Source organism: Rhinoderma darwinii, chromosome 6 (assembly GCF_050947455.1).
Source record: "Rhinoderma darwinii isolate aRhiDar2 chromosome 6, aRhiDar2.hap1, whole genome shotgun sequence".
In the NCBI taxonomy this organism is placed as follows: domain Eukaryota; kingdom Metazoa; phylum Chordata; class Amphibia; order Anura; family Rhinodermatidae; genus Rhinoderma; species Rhinoderma darwinii.
Window position 1 is genome coordinate 31,781,579 of NC_134692.1, and position 7,650 is coordinate 31,789,228.

Consider the following 7,650-nt stretch of genomic DNA (forward strand, 5'->3'; position numbering starts at 1 on the left):
GCAGGACTGCTGTCAGTGAGCCCGACCGTGCGGCTGAAATGACGGATACAGGTTTCAACGCTGGGTACAGCTGCTCTGTATACAGGATACAAATCAGCTGTATCTCAAAAAGTAAAAATAATTTTTAATAAAAAGTATTTAGAAAGTTGCACCAATCACACTGATAGGGTTTTTTTTAAATAAAAATGTCTATTTCAAAGGTGTACATATCCTTTAACTTCATTCAACGGGTTGTTACGATTATGATGATTCCAAACGAGTCGTTACAAATCCGGTGATACCAATTGGGTGTCTTTTTTTATTTTTTTTATGAATAATAAAAAAATTGTGTAAGGGAAAAAGCAGTTTTTCTGAGTAAAACGACTTTGGTGCCGAATTCTGCATTCACCGCTTCAACTTTTGGGTTAAACTGGCAGGTCATGAAGAAAAAAACAAAGTATGTTACCTCAAAAATCAAAATTCCATCTCACCCCTCTCCTGGGGTCATCTGAAGCCATACAAGGGACAAGATCTCCCTGATCGCCGTTAGTATGTCCCCCCGGTGGCCCACCTCTCTTCAACACAGGCTCAAGTGAGAGCAAGTAGAGTATATGCATTTCTAGCCAGAGCTAGATCCTTTAGCAGTTCCCTTTACAGACACACTGCCCTAAGTTGTTTTTGGGCTAAACTGTAGGGACCTATTCCTGCAGCTCAGGGTAAACTGTTAGGGGGTTAAAGGGGTTTTCCACAGGAGATGTCATAAATGTCAGATAGATGCGGGTTCCACCTCTGGGACCCGCACCTATCCCTAAACCCCATTCTGCTGCTCTGTGTTGTTGCTGAAGCGTGTGATTTCTGACCCTGAATTACGGAAATAGCGTAGCTCGCTGAGCTACGCTGTTTCTATAATTCCCATCAAACTGAATGTTCGTTACGGAAGCAGCGTGTCTCACATGCTATTCTGCTTCCGTAACTGCTATTCACTACTATGGGAGTTACGGAAACAGCGTAGCTCAGTGAGCTACGCTGTTGCCGTAATTCATGGTCAGGAATCACACGCTTCAGCCACAACACAGAGCGGCAGAACGGGGTTTAGGGGGCCCCGTTTTAGAGATAGATGTGGGTTCCACCTCTGGGAACCGCATCTATCTGACATTTATAATATAACCCTTTAATAGAAGGAGTGAATTTTTCAATGGGTTTTCCAGCCAATAAAAATTGTTGTCCGATCCTCAGGATAGGCCATCAATAGATGATGGGTCGGGGTTCGACTCCTGGTACCCCCACCGATCAGCTGTTTTGAAGGGGCCGCAGAGCTTGTGTGAGCGCTGCTTCCCCTTCATTTCGGCCACTTGCTCACAATGAATCGCCGAAACAGCAGTAGTCACGGTTCACGGTATTACAACCTCCAATTAAAGTGAATTCACAGTGTGGGCAAGTAAGTGAAATAAAGGGAAAGCAGTGCTTGTACGTGCTGCGGCCCCTTCAAAAGAGCTGATTGGCGGGGGTCCCGGGAGTCTGACCCTGACCCATCAGCTATTGATGGCCTATCCTGGGGATAGGCCATCAATTGTTATTTGGAGGAAAACCGTTTTGATTTAAAGAAAAAAATAAATTTTTTTTACAAAATGTGCTTAGCGTTAAAGGTTGATTTCAAATTTTTTTTTTTTTTTAATCATTAATTTTATTAATCCCATTTTTTTGTTGTACTAATTACCAGGTTCATAGTGAATCTTCTTGTATTTGTAAGATAGATGGTATATTTTAAGAGTATTTTATATTGATGGCACACCAGCTTGTATGACTTGCCTCTAAGCTGAGCTGGTCACACCATCACGCTAAAATGATCTCAGACTAGTTGTGTCCAGGGGCTTCGTAAACAATGTCCTTTGATGACGTAGCCCTTTTGCACTAACAATGGTGTATCTTCCAGCTATCAATGTCCTTGTCAAAGACCCTTGAAGAATTAACTCTGCACCTGTCATTAGAGTCTCTCTCTGCTGACAGAAGAAAGCGCTCCTGGGCAGAAGACAGTGTTACTATTTAGAGGCACCGTATCATGAGCAACGTGACAAGGTACCTGTAAGTCAAACAAAGGTGTGTGGGCTCAAAATAGAAACCTACTAAAGAAGTCATGGATTATGCAAGTTTCGGTGAAACAGAACAAATAACGCACATGACACTGAATATAAAATTAATGGTGGATGATTCAACCCTAGCGATAAAGTAGAAAGTAGTTTTATTTATAACATAACATAGACAATAGGCCAAGATGGAACCCTTTATCAAGTGACTGCCTTATCTTGGCTTGTACCATTACTCGTTGTTTATGTGCTATGTTATAAATACAAGATCATAATTCATCATAGCGCCTGGATGTTTGCTGCTTCATCTCATTTTGGGTTATGCTTTATGGTGCAGCTGGCTTGTCTTTTTGCCAAAGGTCTGGGTCGGAGTTGTAGGTTTTTGTTTATAGCTATACAATAAAAGAAAGATTACTTTGCTGAATGTAACTTACCCATCAGTAAGGTTTCCCTATTTTATCCATTTCACAGTCCTGTATCAGCCGCAACCAATAGACATAGAATATACAATATACATCAAGCAAAAATGTTTTATTTTATTATTTGCTTCCATGGATTTTTTTTGTGCTGGCAAAAAAAATTGCTGACAATCTTAACTTATCCAGTACTGCAAACTGTTATATTTGATTTAAAAAGTGACCAAGCATGCATGTTTATTTTAATGGGGAGAGGGAGACATGCTGCTACCAGACAGACTGTCAAGATGTTCAGCAGATTTGAAGTCAGCTGGGTAAGACTATCTGGCAGGAGGGAGGGGGGGGGTAATGGCAAGAGTAGTCAAGTGCCAGTCCAGGTTAGGTACACGGATAAGCAGAAAAAAGGTTGAAGCGTGAGGCAATGACGTGGTCAGGAAACAATCCAAGTTCGGTACACAGATAAGCTGCAACAGGTTGTGGTGTGAGGCATATACGTGGTCAGGAAATGATCCAAGTTCGGTACAAAGATCAATGGCAACAGGTTGTAGCGGGTAAAAGGATATGAATGGAAAACAAATAGTTCATAGCATTGCACAATATATTGAGCATTGCTTATAGATATTAATACTAAAAGGAAAGCTCTTTTGATTAACATTATAGTTATAAAATATAAAATCTAGCATCTTGTAAGATATCTTAAAGGGAAACTCCATCTAAACTAGGGGCCGTTTTACACGTGCCAATGATCGGTCAAACAAGCATTCATATAAACGCTCCTTCCCACAAACACATTCATCAGCTCATCATATTGTTTATGCAGTAAGAAATATTATCGTTGTCGGCAGCACATCTCCCTGTGTAAACAAGGAGATGTGCTGCTGACATGATAGAAATGTATGGGGATAAATGATCGCTCATCCCCATGCGTAACCAAGCATCGCTCCTTATGAAAGGAGCAACCGAGCGGCGATCAACAAGCTGCCTCGTTGATGTGTGCTCGTTTACATGGCCCATGTCGGACTGTGTAATAGGACCTTAAGTTTTCCATGTGTTGCACTACAGAATCACATGTGTCAGTCTCATACTTTTTCTTGCTGCTTCTATCGCTAGATAAGAGGCTTTGACTTCTACAGATAGAAGCTTTTATTATCAGGCTAAACATTTCTTCCATATCTTTGTAACAAAATGTCACAAGGGTCAGCAGGTGAGTTTTTAAGTGAAGGCAATGAATAAAACATTAAGTTTGGTTCCCAGTGTTGTCTCTGGACTAACAGAGAAATGAAAGCTGTAAGAGAAATAAAATGTATTAAAAATACAAAATGTAAGAGAAATGAACTTTTCAGAAGGAGTCAGTGCATGAAGCTGACATTTCCATATTATGAGTTCTGGTTTGAAATAAAATCTCTAAAATGGGATTCAGATAAAAGATGGAAAACTATATGTGGTTCGTGTACATAATGTCATCAGCACATCTCACTCCTGTGCTTGTCGCTTCATATCAAATTCTACTTTGTCCTTCGCTCTGCATATTAATGGATTTAAGAGACTAAGACATTGGCGTTATGGCTTCAGTTTATAACAGAGTAATGACCGCTATGCCAAATCTGATTTCAAACCTGATGGACCCCAATGACTTTTAATGGGGTTTTTTAGGGTTCGGGTATTGTTGACTTCAAGAAAACTCTGCAGACTGCACTGTTCTTACCTTCAAAAATACCAGAGGGGTCGATGCAAACCCAGAGTGAACCCCTGAACGGTAGTGTGAACAGAGTTAAAATAGGTTGCCAGCTTTGGACAATCACTTCTTGTTGGAAGGGTCCCCTAACTAGCGCTGATAACAAAGGGTCCTACTTCTTAGACCGAGCAATAAGCTGTACTTTTTTTGGGAAACTTTTCAACAAATGTTTAATTTCCCTGCACTGCCACCACAGGAGAAATAAAACATTAAATAGTTCCTAGGCTCTGGCCAAGAGATGAGGGACTTGAATTGGAGAATCTCCTATTTTAACTCAGAATTACCTAATAGGGTATTTGAAAAATGGTTTTCTAAACTAGACGACCCTTTCAATATTAGATCGGTGCGGGTCCGACTACCGGCACCACCACCGATCAGATGATTGATGAGGCCCCAGCATTTACAGGCACAGCGTTGTACACTTATGTACACTTCAAGTGACAGGTCTGAGCTGCAAAACCAGGCACAGCCGCTACGGATGTGTATGGCTCTGTACCTTGTAAAGATCGAAGAGGCCACGGGTTAGTCGCTGCAGCCCCTTCAGTCATCTGATTGTCGCAGGTCCTTGGATTCAGACCCCACCGATTTTCTATTGAAGACCTATCCTAAGGATAGGCCATCAATATAAAAGTCCTGGAGAACCCCTTTATGGTTGATTGTTTATTATTATTCCTGTTTTACTACTTGACCTAGTAGACATGATGGAAATTATTGGTGCAGATTTATCAATTTGACTGCATAAAGAAATCGCGCTAAATGCAGGATGTTTTATGCTGTCCAAAACATAGAGATTCTGACAATCTGTGGCATCTAATATGCTGAATTTCAGCTCCCCAAATGCAGAAACTTAAGTGCTGTGTTTTGACACTTGCGGCATGGACAATGGCTGCACCTCTGGTTGGTACCCTAATATGTAGGCATCTGTGGCTGGTACAATGTAATGTGTATGTGCGGATAGCACATTATTGTGGAGACATCTCTGGATGGCATACTGTTAAAGTACATCTTTGGCTGCCATTACTGAGAGTGGCAGTGTTATTGGGAATCTGTCGCTGGTACACTGTTGTGGGTACAACTGTGATAGACACTGTTATGGGGCATTTTTGGTTGACACACTAATATGTTTGCCAGATTGTTGTGGGGGCATCTACGGCGATGTGCATAGACAGTAAAAACTCTTCGAGCCAACAGAAACATTGTCTTTTGTGGGGGTGGTCCTCTCAAAGAAAAAAGTACACTAAATGTTTAAGTGTGTAATGCAGTCAGCATGCATGTACAGAACACAAATCAACAGTCTTCTCATTCTTGGGTCCCTCATTTGAAGTCCCCAGCATGGCTCCCCCACTTATTCCTAGTCCCCAGCATGGCTCCCCTCTCATTCCTAGTCCCCATTAGTGTTCCACTCTCACCCCTAGTTCCCAGCATGACTCCCCTCTCATTCTTATACAGTACACCAGCATGGCTCCTGTCTAGACCCCAGTCAGACTCTACTCTCCATTACCCCTTTCACTGCTTACCTTGACACCTCGGTGGCTTTCTACAGGCCACCTTGATCAGCAATTGCGCGAGCTGTATATTGAAACATGATTCTGCACCCTTCCCTTCTCTGACACTCACTTCTGCTACTTTCTCCTCTCCTATGGTGCTGGAAATGCTCCTCCTTCTGCTCTATCCGGTCCAGTGATGCGGCATTGGGCAGACCCGCGTCCAGATGATTTACAGCGCATGTAAGTCCAATATGTCATCTATTTTTTAAAAATTTAAAAAGTTGGACAGATAAAGGGGTGGTCTGCTTGTAGAGGGTCAGCTTCCATAGACTATAATGCTCGGTCAAAGAAAAATTCGGTCTGGATGAAGGGGTGGTCTAAGGGGTGGTCTTCTGGGGTGGTTTCACTGTGTGTGGTGATCCACTTTTTGTTGTGTTTTTATGCATTGACCTCAGTCAAGAGTTGCGTCAATATAGACAAATGGATGTCAGAAATGTCCAAACGTACGTTTTGGCTGTGTCCCCACACTATAACCCTATGTAGACTCGACCTAATATTTTCACAACACAAAATAAATCATGCGGTTTTCATCAGCGTGTAAAGACAAATTTACAGAAACAATTTACACTAAGTAATGACTCTACCTAGAGCGTGAAGAAAAATATAATTTATACATAAGTGGATTAATAAATTAGGAAAAACTCACACCACATTCTCTATCCCCTAAACACAGAACAGATACGGCACAGGCGGAATTTCAAATTCGCTCTTATAATGATCTCCCTATATGGATTATCCCAGATTAGGCACCAGAGGATCATTCTAATGCATTTTACTCACTGGCTTTCTCTAATAAAATAGCCAACTGGGATTTGACTTTTCGGATTTGGATAATAGATTTAGAACAGCAAGTTTTGAATAAATCCTTAAATGTAACACTTTGAAACAGATTCTTTCAGTATAAGTACACAAACCCTTAAACAATAATGCCACATTTCATTAGATGGACCTGTCTGTTCATATATTTTGATCATCACAAGCATTTAGTCAGTTTATGTCCTTCAAGGGTAGATTCACTTTTTACAGAACATTGGGTAATTAGCCAGAGCAGTGTAAAAGAAAGGTTTATCCCAAGGAAACACTGGTCTTTCATATTCCCTAATGAATAATCATTGGATCCTGCTTTTTGCTAAGCAGTGGCCCAAAAAATTCCTGAGAGCTGCATGAGGGGGCCCCTGAGGATGTAGATATTGATTTAGAGGTGATTTGAAATCACAAAAGGTCTATATGACTAAACTGCACATTGTAGATTATAAAGAGGCTCATTTTGCCATCATTATCTCTCAGTAGTGCAGAATCTGGCAGTAGTGTAGCCTCAGGTCTGGGCCCGTAACTTTAAGTGTTCATATCTCAGCAGGTTGATATAGAGGTATTATTGTATATGGCAGTATCACACACGGTCGTATGTCGGCAGTATTTCTCGGACCAAACACAGTTTAGGGAGCCGGGCTTCTAGCATCATAGTTATCTATAATGCTAGGAGTCCCGGCCTCCCCGTGGGAATAGTGTCCCATACTGTAATCATGTTTTCAGTATGGGACAGTATTCCCGCTGGTAGGCAGTGACTACTAGCATCATAGATAACTATGATGCTAGGAGCCCGGCTCCCTGAACTGTGTTTGGTCCAGGAAATACCGTCAACATACCACACAGTTACAGATTGTAGTTAGAGTTACTGCATTGATGGCCAGAAGTGTAACTTAAAGCTCCTGGGGCCCAATGCAGATTCTATAACAGGGCCCGCTTCATACCATGGGCCATTTATAATACTGGTGTCTTCGTATATGGCAGTCTGGCCTTTGCCCCCTCTTGACTTCTACCTCTGAACCTCCTATGCCTACACCTCTGAGTAGGAGAGGAACCTGTCCATAGGAGTTTACAAAAGGGAG